Source organism: Panthera leo, chromosome A2 (assembly GCF_018350215.1).
Source record: "Panthera leo isolate Ple1 chromosome A2, P.leo_Ple1_pat1.1, whole genome shotgun sequence".
NCBI classification, from domain to species: domain Eukaryota; kingdom Metazoa; phylum Chordata; class Mammalia; order Carnivora; family Felidae; genus Panthera; species Panthera leo.
Genome location: NC_056680.1, coordinates 150,370,128 through 150,392,956, shown reverse-complemented (window position 1 = coordinate 150,392,956; position 22,829 = coordinate 150,370,128).

Sequence of the window (22,829 nt, the reverse complement as noted above, 5' to 3'; positions counted from 1 at the left end):
GCAATCAGCCACTGGTTGTTTTCTACACCAGCCACAAGCACTGACTGGGGCACAAGGGTCCAGCAGAAGAAAGTACAGGCCCTGCCGGGTGATAAAAATTGCCCCAAAGAAGCAGAACCAGGCGATACCCCTTTCATGTTTTGCTTGCACCATTTTTAGTACTTTATTTATTTATCCCTTTAGGTACTTTTTCCCTGCTTTCCCACATTTTAATTCCCTGACCCCTGAGCTTCTAATCTGACAACTCTCAAATATCGATGTGAAGCAGATACATTTTGCCAATTTATTCAAAATGCAGACTGTCCCCACTCCTGGCCCCCGATGTTGCTCAACAGGTCTGGTTTGAACTCCACGATATCCACTTTAGTAAATTCCCCAAGTGATTTGATGCAATTGAGATGCTTCCTGGTCCCCTCGTTTCTGCTCTCCATCCTCCATCTTCTGTCATCACTATTTCCTATGTCCTGTACACCTCAATCCATCTATTTCCTGCTTTCCTAATCCCCCTGCTTCGGCGACTATCTGATAAATGAGGAATCTTTGATCCAAAAAACTCTGGGGCATATTAATATGCAGAAAGCAGAGTAAAACCCATGGAGCAGTAGCATTCCCTAAAAGGATGTTTACATTTTTACCAAGGAGGGTCAGATCCACATCACTCCAGGTCCTGGGGAAGCCACCTAATTCTGGAGACTCTTGGAATTTTCTCTAGGGAGTTTTTAGGGTCTTAGAAAATTTAAAACAGAGGTGGCTATGCCAGCCAGAATAAACCTTTGATCACAAAACTAGAAGGGGCCTTTGAGATAATTTAGGGCTCATGGGGCAGCAAAAGCAAAACACAAAGAGACGAATAGAATGGATAGAATCATGATAAATTCATTAGTTAGTGGTTAGTGACACTTCTGAGGATAAAATCTGGGTGGCTGCTCTCATTCCAGGAGTGGTGTATGTTGGGGGAGGGGAAGGATGCCTGGAGGGTGGAAACAGAAGAACATTGTTGATGATCCTTGAGCGAATCTGGCTTTCCTGGGGTTAAGGCCAATTTGCCTTCTGTCTCTTCCACTCCTACCCACCATATAAGCCCACAGAGATCCACACAGGCTATCCAAGACTGGGGAAAGACAGACAAAGGAGTCTGAAGAGCATCGTGCCTATAAAACTTTATAAGAATGAAGATTTAAAATTTTAATGTTAAAAACAATAATAAATTTTAATCTTAAAAATAATAAGAAAAGTGTATGCATTAGCTGTGAGATCCCATTTTGACTTCTGCTCTCTTGGCTGTTCAAGCTGCACCTTTGAAAGCAGTCCCCTAACTCCAATCTCCTCCCCTACAGGGCGATTTTCTTGTAAAAAGATTGTGTATGGTCATATGCACCATGCCAAATGTAAGCAGTAATCCTGTCTGACTTTGTCTTGTATATCTGTGGTGTATGGATATGTCTCTGAGTGTGTGTGTGTGTGTGTGTGTGTGTGTGTGAGACAGAGAGAGATTGAGTCAGCCTTGATTTGCGTGTCTTTTTAAAGCTGAGCCTCTTTAAAAGGGGAAAATAACCATTACTGATAACATTATAATTAATAAAATACATGAAGATAATCTCAGAACCAAGGATGTTTGGGTGGAACACTTTCCCCTGCTCTCAGTTTCCGCAGGCAGAAATTTTCTGTAGCCCCACTCTTGGTCTCTTTATTTCCTCCTTGGGAAGCTGGAGAGACTTATCAGATCGCTCAACTTGAGAATGAAAGCAGACCAAGCTTGGACTACCACACCCCTCATCAGTTGGGAGAGTCTGTCTTGAGAGTTCTCACTTCTCCTACATGGTAGAAGGCTTCCTGGGCATTGGCAGAAAATTCTGTTGAATCCTGGAGTCTAGTATTAGCAGATCTCAAGACTTGTTATTTTTCATTTGGACCATTTTTTGTTTCCAGTTACACCGGACTTTTCCAAGATATATTTCACATGGAATATAGAAAACCTCTCGAAAGCCCGCGAGAGAGAAGGGCATGTTGACACACGACTCCTGGCTCATCCAAGTGGGAGAGAAAGTCTGACACTTGGTTTAGTGGAAGCTGCTCTAAGCCTTTCTCTAACCTTGTTCTGGGGCCACCTGGCTTAGCAATTCCTGTGTGCTTCTTTTAACTCGAATTCTTGAGCCTCACCTAGGATCTACTGAATCAACATTGGTGGTAGGGCCCCAGGGATTTATTTATTTTTTTCAATGGAAACATAGTTGTGATGAGCACCGGGTGTTGTATGTAAGTGTTGAAATCACTAAATTGTACCCCTGAAACTAATATTACACTATCTGTCAACTAACTGGAATTTAAATAATAACTCAAAGAAGGAAAGAAATAGAATTCACATACAATATTATATTAATGTTATGGGCACACGGATTTGACTTTTATATACATTCAAAAATGCTCACTATGCCTAGTTGGCATCTGCCAGTATACAAAGTTACAAACATATTACTGACTGTATTTCCTATGCTGTACTTTGGAACGTACACATTTAACAAGTTTCTCAGGTTATGCCCTTTTATTCAAAAGTTTGAGAACTATTACAACAGAAGTACCTCCTTTATTCCATAATATTCCACAACACTGTCCTCATGTAAGAGCACTTGAGATCTCTCAAGGAAGTTTCAAAAGCCTTCCTCGTAAGCATATACTTCTTCCCGTAAATATGTCCTCATTAGCACATTTAAATAAATAATTATAAATTATATATAAAGATACATAAGTTAATAAATATATACATAAATTAGTAATTTATAATATTATATATAATTTATAATATATATATGAATTAGTGATATAAATACATAAACTTTAAAATAAATTAATTAAATAAATTTCCATTTTCCATCCCAGCACTGTTTCTTAGTTGGACATCCATGTATAAACTAATAAGGGTCTGTGAAATCTCTACAATGTATTAAATTTTGCATGTATGTTAATATGTGCATTTTCGTAGAAAGAGTGTAGATTTCAATATTTCCCCGGGCTTTTACAATCCAAATTATTCTTGGAGTCACAAAATTAGAGTCTGTCCATCCAGAAAGACTGATTTTTCCTCAACAACTTTTTTGGTGGCCAAAGCATAACACAGTACAAGGCTTAGCAGTTAAACTTTTGTTAAAGGGCTTTATGTGTCTACATGTTAGTTCTCTGTAATTAAGCATACTTTGACTAATTTGAATTAAATATGCCTATACTCTAAACTCCCCAATGCTATTTGCCTTATACAAAGAACAAAAGAACAGGAAAGTCTGAGCTCCATTTTCAATGTTAGTTAGCTGTGGAGCATAGGTGTCTTGGCTTTTCTGAGGAATACATTAACTCTAACATTTTCTCTGATGAGAGTCACAGATTCATCTGATTCCAGGTGCAAAAAGGAACCTTTGAAACTCCAGACAGATTAAGAATAAAGGAGGACCCCAGGGCACAAAGCAGATGCTGTAAGTAATCATAGAGGCAGAGATTTTAATCAGTTCTTCTGTTTTTCAGAGACAATTCTGTTTCCTGGATCAATAGGAAGCTGTTACGATGTTGAATTGCACAGGTGTGGCAGTATACTGTCCTACCTACCCTCTTCACCTTGGGAAGTTTAGAGCCCAGCATCTACATCTTTTCTATCATTTAGAGTCATCTAGAAAAAACTACTTGTTTGTTTTTAAAAAATAACAATCCTATTAACATAATTTGTTAGGCTTTGGCTATAAACAGAGGGGTTTTAGAGGGAGTTTTTAGGGGGGTGGGGAAAATTACGTTACTTCCTCCAAATCTTCAATATGATAAAAATATTTAATACATGGGGTTGGTGAGTATTATATGCAAACACATGTAAAACAATTTCTATCTTGTACCTACTTGGTGTTACTTCCTTCCCCTTACCAAGTCGAATGGAAGAGTAAACATTTTTAAGGATCTGCATTTCATTCCAGTGGTGTGGGAGGCAGTTTCCAAGATGGCCCCCAATGATCCCTGACTCCTAGTATCTATGATCTTGTGCAATCCCCACCTTTGAGTGGGCTGAATGGAGTGACTTCCTTTTAAATGACAGAATATGGTAAAAGTGATAGGATGTCACTTCTAAGATTAGGTAACAGACAATGGTGACTTCCATCTTTGTCTCTCTCTCTCTCTCTCTCTCTCTCTCTCTCTCTCTCTCCCCCCCCCCCTCCCTCCCTCTCCCTCTGCTTCTCCCTCTCCCTCTCTGTCCCTGCACTGGAGAAAGCAAACTGCCATATTGTGAGTAACCCTACAGAGATGCCCACATGTCAAGGAATGGATCTCTGGCCAACAATCAGTAATGATCTGAAGCCCGCCAACAGCCATGTTAGTAAGCTTGGACAGAGGAGTCGCCCTAATGGAGTGTGGAAATGACTGTTGCTCCAGCTGATACTTGTTGATTAGAGTGTTAAGACACACTCAAAGCTGCAGGACCCAGCTAAACTGCACCATCACTCTTGGCCAACACAAACTGTAAGGTACAATTGTTTCTTGCTTTAACACACTTGGGTCTGGGGCATTTTGTTATATAGCAGCAGTTAGCTAAGATAAATGGAAACAAAGCATAATTCACCATCATGAGGAAGGAAGAGTTGTTTCTCTGGACAGCGATAACCCATTCAAACTCATTCTATAAACCTGTGGATTTTACAACAAAAACTATTACAGACGCACTGAAGTCGAAAGGATGAGACGGACATACAAAATCAGCTAGGCAACTTTCTCAGACATCATTTGCATTACTACCCCAGTTTCTGGGACATAAATAATGATAACTTACTATTTGTGAAACTGTTAGTATGTACCTGAGTCTATGTAAAGTGCCTTATAGGGATCATTCCACTGAAACTTCACACGCACTCCAAGTGTTACTACTACGGACATTTGACAGCTGAGAAAACGGAAATAAAGACAGGTTAAATATCTTTCCCGGTCTACACAGCAAGGATCTGAATCCAGGTCCTTTGGAAACTAAGCTCCTACTTTGAAGCACAGCACTGTAAAGTGACCTAATAAGGGCTGGCATCAAGTGCATACATGGCTTTCTTTGCCAAGTCCATTCAATGACAATGGGAAAAATCCTCTCCCGAAGTGCGGAAAATCCTAATTAACTCTATTAAGCTAACCTGCGATCACTCCAATGCATTCATAAAAATGCACAGACTGTCAGAAGGAAATGTATTCCATTTACGTGTGCCATCTTTGTGTACTATTACGGTAGTTACACACAACCAAGAGATTTCAGGATTAGGTAGACTGACACGTAGGGCATATAGGACAATGACATTTAAATGTTTTGCTTTGCACTTTTCCTTCTCTTGCTCAGAAGAGCATTTCTGACCAGAATCATAGAATTATAATAGAAAGAGAAGGGGTCTTTTCAACCAGTCCAATAATTTCATTTGACAGGTAAGAAAATGGAGGCCTTTATTCGCTGACAGCCGCATCACTAGTTAATGGTAACAAAAATCAGAACGAGATCTGCTGAATCAATTAATCAATTATTAATTAATTAATCAATTATTAATCAATTAATAACCCAGTGCTGTGTATGCTCCAGTAAATTCTATGTAGTGCTGAAAATTCATCAGTTTCACTTTTTTTTTCCAATCAAAAAGTAGAATCACATTAACCAAGAATGAATTATTAAGCTCTCTTCGGAGGCCAAAATAAAATATAAAATTTATATTGAAAGACCAACAAGAAGGCTAATAGCTAATTCTTCAAGAGAAATAATAGAATCTGATGGTAATGGGAAGTTATTTTTAAAGTGCTTAAAGAAAATACTTCCCAACCTAGACTTCTACACTTGGTAAAAAATCCTTCAAAAATGAAGGTTAAGATTAAATTCTTATTTTCAGGAAGCTAATAATTTATCATTAGCAGGAATTATGGAGGGAGATCTTTAGGCAATAAAGAAATATAGTTCTAAGCAGAAGTACAATCATGTAAGAAAGAATAAAGCCAGAAAAGACTAAATAAACTGGTAAAAAAAAAAAATGAGTCTTGACTACATAGATAATCATAATAATGATTTCAAGGCTATAAAGTATAGTTAGCATAAAAAAGCATGACAGCAATAGTACAAAGAGATGATATTTAAAGTTGTCCTAAAGCTTTTCACATTTTTTCTGGTAGTTGGTAATAAATATATTTAAAGTGGATCTAACAAGTAAAAAATACATGTATATCATCCCTAGGCTAACTGCTAAAAGAATGATAACACAAAGTATAATCATGTGCTAAAGAGAAGAGAAAAATGAAAATGTTCAAATGCTTGAATACTCCAATATATGTTAAGATTTTAATTTTTTTAGTGTTTATTTATTTTGAGAAAGAGAGAGAGAGAGAGAGAGCGCTCATGCAAGTGGGGGCAGGGCACAAGACAGAGGGACAGAGAATCCCAACTAGTCTCCATGCTGTCAGTACAGAGCCTGATGCCAGGTTCAAACTCAAGAACGGTGAGATGATGACCTAAGCCGAAAACAAGAGTTGGACACTTAACCAAGTGAGCCACCCAGGTGTCCCTAATTTTTGTTTATATTTTATGAATTTTTTTTGTAAAGCTTATTTATTTTGAGAGAGAGAGAGAGAACAAGTGGGCAGGGGCAGAGAGAGGGGGAGAGAGAGAATCCCAAGCAGGCTCCATGCTGCCAGTGCAGAGCCCAATACGGGGCTTGAACCCATCAACCATGAGATCATGACTTGGACGAAATCAAGAGTTGGACACTTAACCAGCTGAGCCACCCTAATTCGTTTCTTAAAAGCCTTTTCATCATTAAATAAGCCCAGATGGCTTCACTGAATTCTTTAAAAACATGTAAGGAGTTAATAATTTCAAGAAGGTAAGTTTGTTTTAACATTTAGGACTCAATCAATATAATTAACCATATTAATAAAAATAAGGAGAAAAATTATGTAATCATCTCAAAAGATGCAGAAAAAGTATTCATTAAAATTCAATGAGTACTCATGATACTTGTAGCTGACTATGAATAGAAAGCTATCTTTAAAAGCAACTTAGAGGACATAGAATACTTAATGTTGAAATTTTGAAAGTTTAATCTTTTAGACCCAAAGTGAGATAAGGATGCTCCATTATAACTTCCATTTAACCTTTTTGGATGTCTTAGATAGTGCAATAAGGCAAGAAAAAGAAATAAAAGTACATGGACTGGAAATAAATAAATAAAAATGTGATTATTTGCAGACAACATGATTTTGTACATAGAAAATCCCCAGTAACCTATAAGTTGGTAGAATTAATAAATGAATTCAGCGAAGTTCCTAGATCACACAAATACAAGGCCACAATTAAAAAGTTTCTATACTAATACCAAATAGAAGATTACAAAGTTTAAAATCTAAAATAAGTATATCAAATAACATCAAATCCCTATGAATAAATCTAATAAAAGATATGCTAACGCATCTTCAGAGAAAACTACGAAATATCAAGGAAATTTAAAAAGACCTAAAAAAATAAAAGACTATATTATGTCATAGATTGGAAAACCAATATTATAAAAATGTCAAATATCCTCATACATATTTATAGATTCAATGCAAAACCCAACCACAATCCCAATAATACTTTTTCTGTTAAAATCAACAAGTCACTTATAACTTTTAAATGGAAATTCAGAGTCAAGAATATTGAGGACAATTTGGAAAAAGAACTACAAAAAGAGTACTTATTAACAGATATCAAGACTTATGTTAATAAGCATGGAGACTTATGTTAGAGCTATTATAATTAAGACAGTGTGCTATTGATACAATATAGGAAGTAGATCTGTGCAGAGTCCTAAAACACATCTCCACAAATGTAACAAAGGTGTGACTACAGTTCAGTGGGGGAAAATTTATCTTTCCAATAAATAGTGCTGGAAAAATGTGTTATTCTTATGGAAAAACACAAACACCATACCCAAAAATAAATTACACATAATACACTTAAATGTGAAATGTAAAACAATACATGTTCCTGAATGTTGGAAGATACGTAAGTAGGGCATTATAAACACTAACCATGAAAAAATAACTATAAAAAAGTACTAACTATAATAGAGCCTAATTAATCAGTATTCATAATCAGATGATTACTAAATTAAAACCATGGCATCTATTCATTAAGACACCAACTGAAAGGGAAAGGGTAAGTCAGAGTGAGAGAACATCTTTATAATACACATAGATGAAAAAGGACTCACATCTAGACTGTATTAAAAATGCATCAATAAGAAATTGATTGGCAAAAGACTTGAGCAAATACTTCTCAAAAGAAGATATACAATTGGTCAATAAGCAGATGAAAAGATGCTTAATGTCATTAGTCAGGGAAATGCAAATTGAATCCATACTCACTGGAATGGCTAAAATGAAAAGTGATCCTGAGAGTATCAAATATTGGCACATACGTGAAGCGATTTAAACTCATTCACCGCTAGTGTATATTGATAAACCCACTTTAGAAATAATCTGACATTACCTACTAAAGTTCAGTATGTGCATATCCCATGCATATTAGTTTTTCATTGCCACAAACTTAGCAGCTCAAAACAACACACATTTACTATTTTACACTTTTAAGGTGGGGCGGCTGAAAACAACTTTGTTGCATTTTCGGTTCAGGGTCTCACAAGGTTGTAATCAAAGTAAACATTTGGACTGTCTTCTCATCTGGAAGTTCACCCGGGGAAGAATCCACTTCAAAGATCATTCAGATTGCTGGAAGAATTTGTTTGCAACCTCATGATTAAGGACCCCAAGTTTTGCTGTGGGGGTGGGGAGGGGATGTTGGCTGGAGGCCAGCTGTCTTAGAGGCCACCCATAATTCCTTGCTACAGGGTGTTTTCTTATCATAGTTGCTCATTTCATCAAGCCGAAAACAAAACGTTTGCTCCACTCTGCTCACCTGTACCGTGACACAATCATAGGAGTTACATATCGCCTTGGCCACATAATGTAACCTAATCAATGGAGAGACATCTCATGACTTTCGCCATATTGTATTGGTTAGAAGCAAGCCACAGGTCCTATCTTCATTGTGGGAGTGCTGGAGATAACACAAAGACACGGATACCAGAAGGCAGAAATCACGGGGGGTGACCACAGGGTCCACCTGCCACACTGTGCCCAACAATTGGACTACTGGACTTGTTATCAGAATATTCACAACAGCGTGATTTTAAATGTCAAAAACTATAAATGACCCAATGTCCATCAACCATACAATGTATACATAAGTCAGGGTGTATTCTAATAGTAGAAACTGTATACCAATAAAAAATAAACTATTTTTCACTCAAAAATAGGGCCAAGCCTCTTAGGTAAAATGATTAACCGAAGACACAAGACACAAAAGTACTTGTGGTATAATTTCATGCATGTACAACTCAAAAAGTGGCAAAAGTGGTTATGGAAATAAAATCAGTGGTGTTTTTAGGGAGAATGACTGGTAATGGCTATAAAAGAGGCTTTGGAGGTAAAAGAACTAAATAAATGGTTTATGTCTTTTCCTAAAAAAAAAAAAATTTTTTTTAATGTTTATTTATTTTTGAGAGAGACAGAGACAGAATGCAAGTGGGTTAGGGGCAGAGGGAGAGGGAGACACAGAGTCCAAAGCGGGCTCCAGGCTCCGAGCTGACAGCACGGAGCCCGACGTGGGGCTCGAACTCCCAGACCGTGAGATCATGACCTGAGCCAAAGTCAGACGCTCAAGCGACTGAGCCACCCAGGCGCCCCAAGAAATGTTTATATCGCGGTCTGAGCGTTGGTTCCATGGAGGCATACATCTTGCAAAAATGTACAAGCTCTACACCATATATATATATATATATATATATATATATATATATATATATACATTCCATATACACACACACACACACACATATATATATATATATATATATATATATATATATATATATACACATTCCATATAAAACTTCTCCCAATCTCTGAGTTATTTTCATTCCCTACACAAAAACATCCACTATTTCTGATTCTTCATCTCTTTAGGACTTTCCCTTCTTACATTTTTTGAGAAAAACTAATAGTACAATTTGTGAATGGCCAATATTAATGTTTGAGAGAAACAAAAGAAAGATGCAACTGACTACCAGCTTCTCTTCCGTGTGGCGCTGGCTTCCTTGTTTCAGGCATCAGGTGTTCTCTTGCTTCGTAACCATGATGCTCCGGTTCCAGAAATCCCAGGATCCAGCGGTTAGAGTCTCCCACTTGGTCATTCAGCAAAGTGGCCATGCAACCAAAAGCACTGTGGCTAGGCTTCGGGAAGAGCAGTATCATCAAAGAATAATAAAAAAAATCTCTTTAGAGGTTTAGGGATGAATGGAAAGAACCCCTAAGTGTTATGAAACATGAATTACATACTATAAGAGATCAAGGAGGGAAACACTTTATGTAGAGAATACAGGACTGTCTCCTCAAAGGAAGTGTTATGCAAACTGGTATTCAAAGCTGAGTGGGAGATTCTCTGAAAGAGATGGTCCCACAGCAGCTAACCTTTAAGTGTATACGACTTGCCTGGCACCTTTCCAAATGTGCACTCTCTCTCTCTCTCACACACACACACATATGTAAAATGTGTGTGTATAATTAATGTACTTAATTTCCATATCATTCTAGAGGTAGGCACGATGTTGTCAACTGTTACAGAAGAAGAAATCAACAAAGAGGTAAAAATAAGTTGCCCAAGGACACAAGCTGGAAGTGGATCCGTAGAAGTTTGAATAGGAATTCTGCAAAGTCTGTGCTTTGCAACAGCAATGATAAAGGCAATGCCTTCTGGGAGAGTCTGGCCTCCTTTGAAGGCAAGCCTCAGAGCGTGGTTCGATGGTGGGAGAAGAGGCAGGGATGATGGCGTCATTCCACAAAGGCCATTTAGACTTGATTAAGTGGGAAGCCGTTAAAACGCTTTAAGGCATGAGTTCTGATATGATTCTGACTTAGAAAGATTACTTTAGGGGCCCCTGGGTGACTCAGTTGGTTGAGCGTCTGACTTCGGCTCAGGTCACGATCTTGCAGTTCGTGAGTTCGAGCCTCGCATTGGGTTTCTGCTCTCAGCACTTAGCCCACTTTGGATCTTCTGTCTCCCTCTCTCTCTCTCTCTCTCTCTCTGTCCCTCCCCTGTCTGTGCTCTCTCTCTCTCTCTCTCTCAAAAATAATAAATAAAACACTTTTAAAAATAAAAAAAAAAAGATTACTTTAGCAACAATTGGGGTAGAAGGTAGTAACACAAGATGGGAACCTAAGGTAATAGTCTGGGCCGGAAATAAATTAAGACCTCTTGCAAGAAAGCCGTGGGAACAGGGATGAAGAAGAACTTTCAGAAGTGGTTCGCCAAGTGTGGACAGCTTTACCTGGAACCTGTTACACATAGGTATCTTCAAGCCCTACTTTAGACAAATGAATCCGAAGCCTCAGCAGCAAGGCCCAGAAATCTGAGGGTCAGGTCATCCTGGGTCACACAACAGTTGCAGGACCACAGGCCTAGATCATTAGTTTTGAATCGAAGAGTCCGCGATAGATTCACTGGGAAGGTTTTCGAGATTCATTACCCCTCCACCCACCCATTCTAATTTAGTAGATCCGGTGTGGTGCTTCAGCATGTACGTTTTCTTGGAAGCTCCTTGGGGAAGGCTGAGACATCTCCTGATGCAGACCAACCGGAACGAGAATGGAATCTGATCTGGTTCTGGACTCCCCCACGAGCGAATACACGCCCACCTTTCAGAGAGTGTTCCCTGCTTCGGAAAACTGAGAGCACTTCTCTAACATCTCCACCTGAGACTGTCTCTAAGTCTAAACCTTTACCCGGGGTCGTGCTTTTGTGTCTGCCTGTGCACACAGGGACGATCCTATCCCCTGATTCCTATGCCCTATGCCCTTCTGAGGTAGGTGGGCCATCCAGCAAATCCAAACAGGAAGAGTGGTGCATCTTCTAAACGCTCATTTCTAAAATGTATCAGAGAATGGTTTCAGAGCGAATGACTCAGTCTCTAATAATAACACTGTATTAGCCAGTGAATCCAATTTAATCTGAATTCGTGGGAATCTTCACAGTTTCATACTTGTCAGTCCTGAAATTTAACCAGCGAACAAACCAGCAACAGAGGCGAGGCAGGCAGCTGTACAAAGCTTAGCTCCAGTGTGGCCTCATTTCCTACCTGTCTCCCTCCACCCCCGGGTTCATCTTTCAGTGCCTCCTTCGGCCACGTGAGTCTCTTTCTTCTAGGCGTTCACCATTGCCTGCTCCGGACACATGCGTAGGTAACTACCCACGCAGACATTCCCTTGGATTGGCGAAAATTTCAGAAATCATACTAACTCTGGGGCGTATTCTCTCTCAGAGGCTCCCCAGAAGTTCTGGTATAAAGTCCAAACTCCTCAATGGCTTATAACAGGGTGACCATGTAATTTCGCCTCCAATTCAAATGATTTGAGAATGAACAAGGGGTGCTAACAATACTTAGAGTGGGAGAGGGGCGCCTGGGTGGTTCAGTCGGGTAAAGGACCAACTCTAGGTTTTGGCTCAGGTCATGATCTCGCAGTTCGTGGGATCAAGCCCCGCATGGGGCTCTGCGCTGACAGTGTGGAGCCAGCTTGGGATTCTCTCTCTCTCTCTCTCTCTCTCTCTCTCTCTCTCTCTCTCTCCGCCCATCTCCCACTCAAGCACCTGCACGCCCTCGCTCTCTTCCTCTCTCTCTAAATAAATAAACATTTTTAAAACATTTTAAATTTGTTAACGTTTATTTATTATTACTGAGAGACAGACAGAGACAGAGCATGAGCAGGGGAGGGGCAGAGAGAGAGGGAGACACAGAATCCGAAGCAGGCTCCAGGCTCTGAGCTGTCAGCACAGCGCCCCACGCGGGGCTCGAACTCACAAACGGCGAGCTCGTGACCTGAGCCGAAGTCAGACGCTTAACCGACTGAGCCACCCAGGTGCCCCTAAATAAACATTTTTTTTAGAGGTTAGAGTGGGACAGTTGGTAAACCAGGACAGGCCCCCATCAACAGGGATATCCATCAGCCTTGGGGATCTGGCCCCCAGTTACACAGCCAGTACTTTATTAACACCTACCTTGTAACAGACATGACCATATATCCCTTCCAGTCAGTACAAAAGCTCTGCAGTGTTTTATTACCATCGTTTCGTATACGAGGAAACGCGAAGGTATCCAATATTTTGCAGAACTCTTGCAAACAGAAAGAGGCAGGACAGAAGTCAGACACTGATCTGTTTGGTGTCTGTGCCTGAACTTTTCCTCAGATGGGTATTTTCCTGAACACCTAATAGCTTTCTAAAATAGAATAAAAGAGGATTATTCCAATCCCCGCATATACCAAAGCCTGTTTTTCAAAAGTGTCTATATAGCTCTCTTCCTGAAGAACAAATTTTTTATGACGTGACTCAAAGCATATAAAGTAAAACATCTGAGTTCCCCTCTGCTGCTGCTCCCTGCTAACCCAGTCACCTTCTCAGAGGTAAATGCTGTTGGCAAAATCCCATTTATACTTCTGAAAGATTTTAAGATGAAAACAAATGTGGTCTTCTCTTTTTCCCCACTTAACTTGAGACGAGGTGTAAGAAGACCTTTCTTAACGCTTCGTTAAGAAACCTGGACACGTTTAAAGCCAAAGATACAATGTGCTTCTGCCTATAAATCCGCTGACAAACAAACAAAAAGTCCACATTAATTTTTTAATAAAGACTGAAAGACACTTAGTAATAAATGCACGAGAGTGGAAGGAACAACGTACGTTTCGTGGTTAGTAAATTTTGTTCCTGGGACTGGCAGCTTCAAAGAGCTCAAACTATAATCGTCAAAGACTTCACCTGCTTTGTGGAAAGTGAAGAATTTTTTTTTTTGACTCCTGGATGTGGGTGACCATGAAGCCCCAACTCTTCCATGAATAACCTGGGTCATCACGCTATTACTCACCTGTCTGAATGTCAGCTTTCTAAGTACAAAATCAAAGATTCTAAAACCCTGTGTATCTACATGACACGAAGGCCTCGGCGACACCAGGCTGGGGTGGAGGGCTCCTTCTGTCTACCTCTTTCTCCGCAGGAGTGCATCAGACAACCATCACCACACTCTCTCCCTCTTTTATCTACCAACTGGGCCATTTTCTCTGAGGCGGAAAGAAAACAAACTTCCAAAAGGAAAACGCGCTGCAGAATTACTGAACTCTGGAGAGGAGATCAGCGCTCCCTTCCGCCACCCGCCGACTCCTGGACATGCTCCCACAGAGATTCACATCGAGAAGAAGAGAAATACAATTTAAAAAAATGGATGCATCCTTTCCCCTCCTGAAGTGTCCTTCTTGTCTTCTTAGATGTCAAAATAATGTAACCCTTGGGCACCCTTGACCTGTGTACTCATTAAGAAGGTCCTTATATGAATGGTAAGTCTTAGAAGAATAAACGGTATGTTTATTAGTCGGCTCTGGCTGCTATAACAAAATACCGTAGACTGGGTGACTTACACAACAGACGTCCCTTTCTCATAATTCTGGAGGATGGAAAGGTCAAGATTAAGGCGACAGCCCATTTTGTTCCTGGAGCGACAGGTTAATAAATTAGGGAACATTTTTATCACAAATAGTAAGTTAGAGGGGACAGCTCCAAGACTGATTTATTCAAGCAGTTCATTTCAATATCTGGATCTCTTTTGACTTTAAACTCAACGGTGTGTCACTTACTCACGGGAGCCTCTCTCATGGTCACTAAGTGGTTGCCACTGCTCCAAGCATCTCATCCATCCAGACGTGACCAGATGCAGTGGAAATCAGGACTCAACCAGCAAGGAAGGACGAAAGCCTGTTGGGTTGGTAACCGGTAGTGTCTGTCACATTTCCCAGCCGGAAGTGATGGATAACGTAAGAATATGTTCATCTTGGCAGAATGGGGGCTCAGTTCTAATACCTGTCCTCCTCCACCCCTACTGCCCTCATGTGTGCCTCAAGTCCAAACTCCTCAATGGCTTATAACAGGGTGACCATATAATTTAGGGGACTTCAAGGTAGATTGGAGACAAGGACTAAAAAACATTTGGGATGTTATCAACTGCATCGGCATATTGAAATAGGAAGGCAGTGATCACATTTAATTATATTATGTAAATCCTTTCCCAAATGGCTGGTGCTCTTGTTTCCTTTCATAAATGGATAAAATGAACAAATAAATTATAGAACTACTCAGATTCCTTTCCTTGGGAGCTGTCACACGGTCCTTGCCAATGAACACAGAGAGGCAGATATAGAGCATTGACTCTAATAGAATTTCAGCAAGACAGTAGCCCGGCCAGCCTGGACTGAGGTTGAAATTAGATGTGCTTCTAGCAACACAAGAGAGAATCATTTAGCTGTTCTGACAGCTCCTCTCTGCAACCATTTATGTAGAATATACACAATTACTCAAGAAATGTTGGCAGTGATGTTATTCATATTAATTAGATAAGAGCCATCTGAGAATGCTAAAATATATCCTATTTTCAGCTAATAATTAAAGACTATTGCATAATAATCAAGCTTGGGAAACACTTTCTTAAACATTTCAATTTCCATTGACCATATTAATTACATTGAAGTTATAATAAAAATATCTGATGATCCTGCCTTTTTTTTTTTAGCTATGACGTTAAGAGCCAACTTGTGGATAGCCTAAACAGATCAAAGTGACAGGTTTCTAGCTTGCATTCATGGTAGATGGAAGGCAGAGCGATATGGCATAAAGATAAGATTTCAGGAGAGAAGACTGACTTTGGATTTCATCTCGGCTACTTAACTTTCTCACACAGGCCAATCAATTACTTCCAAACTGCACATCTATGAAGTGGGAATAATCTATCGTGTAGGTTGCTTGTATTAAACACTCAGTGCAGTGTCTGGCATGTAACAGGTACTCAGGGATAACAGATATTAGTATTTATAATGGATCTGAAATCATTTACATATACTTGTGCTGTTAGGCTAAGTAATCCAAACCTAGAAATACAAGTAGCATCAATGTTATTTTTACAACCATGTGAACTAAATTTTCTCAACTGGTAAGAATTCAGACTACACGTTCAAAAGATCAAGCTTACAGTCTCCTGTGATGGTTAGTTTTATATGTCAACTTGGCTAGACCACAGTGCCTAGATATGTGCTCAAACATTACCCTGGATATTTCTGTAAGGATGTTTTTAGTTGAGATTGACATTTAAATCAGCAGACTTTCAGTAAAGCACATCCCTCCCCTCCTCCCTGCCAAAATGTGGGTGGGCCTCATCTAATCAGTTGAAGGCCTAAATAGAAGAAAAGACTGAACTCCCTCTTGAGCAAGAGGGAATTCTGCCAATGCATAACCTTCAGACTTGAACTGAAGCATCAGCTTTTCTTGGGTCTGCAGCCCACCAACTCACCCTGCAGATTTTGAACTTGTCAGCCTCCATAATCACCTGAGCCAATTCCTTAAAATCAATCTCTTCTACATATAAAGACATCTTACTCCTATACCTCCCCAGGCAAACACCCACCCACCCCCTCACACACACAAACCAAAAAGCCTATCATGCGTTAGGCCATGACAGCAGTTGCCTATCATATGTTAGACCACGACAGCAGTTGACAATGTGATGTTAGTTAGCATCATGGTCCTTACCATCTCTGCTACGCTCTACTCCCACCAGCCATGCCCCTTGACTTTGGATAAAAGGCAAAGTAAATTCTGTGTCCCTTCCTTGGGAACCAGAGTCATAATCTACTACTCTCGTTAATTTCCTTAAAAAGGAAGTTTGGTCTTTGCAATACCAGAGGTTTAAAGGTCTGTTTACTGATTTCTCCGAAACATGTATCTACCTTAACAATATCCACTCATCTTATCTCCATTTCAGAATTCATTCAGGCTTCCTTGTCAAAATGTATTGTCAAACCTCTCAGATTCTCCACTGTCTCCCGCCATTTATCTATCTATATCTATATCTATCTACTAATCTATCTAATCTATCCATCCATCACATCTATCTATCTATCTATCTATCTATCTATCTATCTATCTATCTATCTATCATCTGGTATATTTCCAGGTGTTGTCTCTATTTAGGTTTTGTTGTTGTTGTTGTTTTCTGCTAAGGAAGAGAGCAACTCGCTAGAGGAATATATCTATACTTTCTAATGGCAAAATTGGGTCCACTTTTTAGCTAATTTATGGGAATATGCCTATCCCTTAAAGACAGTAATACTCTTTTGGAAGTGTATTTTGGCAGGTCAGGATAAAGTTTATAAAGCTAAACTGGGTTATTTCATTAAAAACAAGGACCGGGGCGGGGGGTGGGGAAGAGGTCTAGGGGACTGGATGTTTATCCAGTCGTCAAAGTTTATCTCTTTGAACTCAGTTTATGTTCATAGCAACCAAATTCATGGTAAAACCGCACATCCTGGCCAGAGTACTGGTGATGAATACTGTTTAGATGAACACCAACATCTACAAAGTGAGTCAACAGTCAGCTATACTGTGAACTGATACCCAAACTGTGGAACTGTAAGCTTATGTGATAACCAGGTCACTTGTGTACTAACGAGGTCTTTTCACGTTGGTATTTACCCCTGAACCCTCCAGAGGCCCGACTCTCAATGAAATCATGGATTGCTTGGGAATAATACATTTGTGTTCCACTTTCCCAGCAAGGATGAACATACACACTCATGTGAGACTTCAGAAACCCTGTTCTGAAGTATCTACAGACAAAACTCCTCAAGGTGTGGATTTGGGGGAACCATCTCTCTGAATATCTGAAATGTATCAAATGTTTAGGCATAGCTTTGGAGGTTATCAAAACCATATTAACCTTTTGAAAATAGTGTGAGTACTCGTATCTCCAGGTTTTGAAGGGAAAAAAATATTTGCAACCGGCAAAATTTTAAAGATGTTCCCCCAAGATTCCATCTCCTGGTTATTCAAACACTGTCTAGGTAGGGCTGTGACGGGGCTTGCAGATATAATTGAGGTTATGGATTAAATTAGGGAGGGTAGCCTGTTTTATCCAGGGGAGCCCAATCTAATTACTTGACTCCTTAAAAGCAGAGTTTCTCTAGTTAACGACAGAGAAGAGCTGGGGCAGCAGAGATGAGTCAGAGACACTCAGGAAGACTCACAGGAAACTGCAGTGGCTCTCTCCATGCTGAAAATGATCCCAGCCAACAGCCAGCAAGGCAACGGGACCTCACTCCTACAACCACACATAAATCATTTCTGCCGACAAACTGAATGAGTCTGGAACCAGACCTTCTCCCAAAGCCTCTGATAAAAGCCTAGAGCATCCAGAACCGTGATTTCAGTCCTTTGGGACCTGGAATAGAGCTCTTTGAGCCCCTGGATTCCTGACCACAGGAAAAAACTGTGAATGTTCCTAGACTCAAAAAAATCACCTCTCTTAGGCTTTTCAGATACCTTAGGATACATCTTGGTAGCGGCTGCACACAATAAACTGAGAAAGAGCACAGACTCCCACAGACACAGTTCAAGGCTCTGGCGACTTGATGCTGAGATGCTGAGTGTAGTTTCTGGGGAAGGAGCTGGGTGGGACCACTCTCACTGCTCAGGGTGGTTGCTGCCTCTGTAAGGGCTGACTGAAGCTATTGCTTTTTTTCCTTTATTTCCTAAAAGAGAAAGTCCTCTGGGGTGCCTGGGGGGCTCAGTCAGTTGAGCGTTGGACTCGACTTCAGCTCAGGTCATGATCCCACGTTGTGGGATCAAGCCTTGCATCAGGCTCCACACTGAGCGTGGAGACTCCCTGGGATTCTTTCTCTTTCTCTTTCTTTCTCTCTCTCTTTCTCAAATAAAAAAAAAAGAGAGAAAATCCTCTTCAGATTTCTTTTAATTAGAAAAAACAGGTGCTAATGTAGGTCTTTCATAAAAGCAAAGTGGTATAATGCCAACATTCCAAAAGCAAGGGTTACCTGTGCTTGTTTTGTTGGCTAAATACATCTTAAGGTGAAAGGATTGTTTTATTTTTTTTAATGGGAATTAGATTTCCCTTTAAAATTATATTATGACTTGGCTGTCCAAGTCCACAAACCTGTGATGGTTCAGTGCCCTTTCTAATATCTAAGATAGGATTCTGTGACATACACTTGCCCAACTGCTGCTTATCAAGGCAGCTGGACCATAAATGCACCTCCTTGAACCAATACAGGTGCCAGTCTTGCCAGGGAGCCTGGATGTCTGGGTTTTTGTGATACTTACCCTTCGTGATTCGATAAATAAATGTGCTATAACTCGATAGGCTCATGTTTTACTAAATTTTATTATTCGAACATTTTCTTTTTATGTTATCGGTTCCCAGTGGTTGTTTGTGCTTAAATATATGAAATTATGTCTCCAAGCAGAAACTTCAAATAGATCTAAAGAAGTCTAAACATTGGGCAAGAACTATTTTGAGGAAGGAAATCCCATGTATTGAATCTGGGCAGCAGTGTGTTGATAGAGTGCCAAGACAAATCAATGAACTATCTCATCGCATTGTTCACTGGTTAGATGGGGTCCCTTTCTCCCCTGGCTGGGATGCTTTTTCATTCAGGTGGCTTGTTAGCTAGAAAACTTCAGAGGGACAGCCTGTGGGTCCTGTTGCCTGGCTTTTGGCCTCCTTTCCCCCTAACTCCATAGGTGAGCAGCCACAGTGAGTTCTCAAGATTGGACAGTCATTAATTACCTCTCGGTAGTCAGGAATAAGCCCTGCGCGTAGAATCTGACTCTATCATCAATAAAATGCATCACGTAAAAACATGGCCTTGCTAAAATGTCTTAAAAGTTCCAAATAACTAGGAGAAGAGGGAAGTAGCCGGGAGAAAATCAATAGTCTCAGAGGGCTAGCCTTGCAAGCATAGTGCTGTGAAGTGATCCCCTGGCTCTCCAGCAAAAGCGACTATCCAAACTTCACCTATCTGTGTTCCTGCAGCGGGGTCTCAGACGTCCACCTTCACACAAATTCTTCAATGGGTGTAGACGTCAGGGAAAAAAAATCACAGTGTTCTCTCTCTCCCTCTCAACATGTTACAGGTGCATTTTCTATCTTCAAACTAAAGAGCTTTGAAAGGGAGAAAATGTTATCAAAAGGAAACAATCCAAAGTGCTCTGTACTGCAGGGGAGAGAAGTTTGACAATTGTGTCTCAGTTCTTGCTGGAATAAGGAAGAGAGAGAGGATTGTCACCCTACACACACACACACACACACACACACACACACACACACACGCACACGGTTTTATTTTTTTAACTTCTAATTTTATAGAAGCCCCAGATGATGAAATGGCTCTTCCTGAGGACACATCCATGAATCACTGTGCAGCCACCAGTAGCTTAGGGCCCAGCAAATGTCATCATCCTGATTTGTCTGTCTCCTGAAGAAGCAAAGTGCAGTAAATTAATAAATATAAATATCAGCCTTGAGGGTGACTGTAATTATGTGGGAGATGAAAAAATAATCAGTCATTATTTTATTTTTTATTTTTTTAACGTTTATTTATTTCTGAGAGACAGAGAGAAAGAGTGTGAGCTGGGGAAGGGCAGAGAAAGGAGACAGAGAATCCGAAGAAGGCTCCAGGCTCTGAGCTGTGAGCACAGAGCTCCACGCGGGGCTCAAACCCACAAACTGTTGAGATCATAACCTGAGCTGAAGTCAGACGCGTAACCGACTGAGCCACCCAGGTGCCCCAATCAGTCATTATTTTAAATTGACTTACAAGGATTAGTGGAGGGAGAGAGAAGATACTGCATATGTCCCTGGAATGCCATATGCACGTGCTGACTTTACTTTTGACCTCTTATGTCTTTCCCATGTGTGTACTTGAATACCAGTGGAGATCCAGTGCATTTTGTCAGGTAATTAAAGAATTCTAGGTGGGGTCCTACAGCATGACCAACAGGTGCCTATTGAGCAATTGTGAAATAAATGAATAACAAGAAAAACGCAGCTAAACTATTTGATTTTGATTTTCTGGTTTGTCTCAGCATCCATTTCTTTTCTAAAGAAGGAAGAGGGTAAACTAGCTGATGGCCAGAATGAATTTCATGTTAGTAACACATACAACAGGTGTATGGACTTGAATTAGCATTTTACTTAGAAAATAGTTCCAGTTTCCATATTAACTCATTAAGAGTGAGATATCTTGCAGGCCTTCAGACAAAAAAAAATTGATATAGGACGTGCTAGATTCTGTTGCATGAATCACTCAGTACAATTGTAACTGAGCATGACAAACGGAAAGACACTGTCATTCTTCATATTTTTTTCTTTGTAGATGAAACCTTTGATTCAAATCAAAAGGAGAGACCTGCCCTTGAGATTCTGAAAAATGAGCTTTGGAGTCACTGAAGTGCATCATACAAAGTAGATTCTCAAGTAGGAAATTATTCCTGTGCTGTTTTGGTGAAGTAACATACATGGAATTGTTTCTTCGGGATGCCAAGGCAGTATTGGAGTATCGACTCTGGTGTCCTGAAAGGGTTAATAACTGAAGCATTTCCTCCTTGTAGTCCTTTGGGGTAAGAAGAAAGCTCTAATTTCAAACAAATAAAACTATACAATGATTTAATTTCTAATGCTTAGACCATAATTAAGACCATCATTCGGAAACCAACAATACACTCAACCCATGCTCTGCATTCAATTATTTGTGCAAAGGATTAAATCACTCAACACAATTTCATCAACTGAATTTCACAATTTCAATCTTGTAAACCCTAGATTTCCACTTCTTTTAAAGAAGATACATTATTTACTTTAAAAAAAAAAAAGGTAATGGAATAACCAAGTGTATTTCATTTCTGTTACTCAATGTGATTGGTCCAAAATGTTAGATGTGGTTTCTTTTTTTTTTTTTTTTTTAACGTTTATTTATTTTTGAGAGAGACAGACAGAGCATGAGCAGGGGAGCGGCAGAGAGACAGAGACGGAGACACAGACTCTGAAGCAGGCTCCAGGCTCTGAGCTGTCAGCACAGAGACTGACATTTAGGGCTCAAACCCTCAAACCAAGAGATCATGACCTGAGCCCAAGTCAGACTCTTAACCAACTGTGCCACCCAGGCACCCCGAAAATGTTAGATGTGGTTTCTAAGAGTGTTGTCAGTTACACAATCCAAGCCCAATTTTAAATGTAGCATTATTTACATATCTGATTTCCTAGTCTAAAGATTAGATGTCAGGTCGATGGACATAAAGGAAAAATCCTTTGGTGGTTTTACATGCAAATGTGAGATTTATCTACATTACTCCCCAATTCAGGAATCATAGCTAGTGAGATATATATATATATATATACACACACACACATATATATATAAAGATATATTTATACATATATCTATATCTATATAGATATAGATATATAAAGCTACCATTTTTAGAGTACTTAAGCATATCAGCTTTGTGCTATTTTCCATGAATTATTCATTAATTCTCACAGGAATTCTCTGAAATATCTATTACCGTCTAGATTTTGAGGATGAGTAAGCTTGGATGTAAAAAATAATAGTAAGTAATCTGTCCAAGTTCAGATGGTAAGTGGTGAATTTGTGGCTTCATTTTTTTTTTTTCTGACTTGAAAGCTCTCTTACTTGCTTTCAATATTTTGCTGTGAAGTGATGTTATTTTGATTTCTTTCCTAATTTAAGTAAGTTTTTGAGAACCTAATGAGTAAACGCCAGAAGAGGCTGAGTTACACAACAACAGAGTAGAATTGGACCTCAAAACGCCAAACTTGTTACAATGATCAAAAATGGAATACAACTAGGGA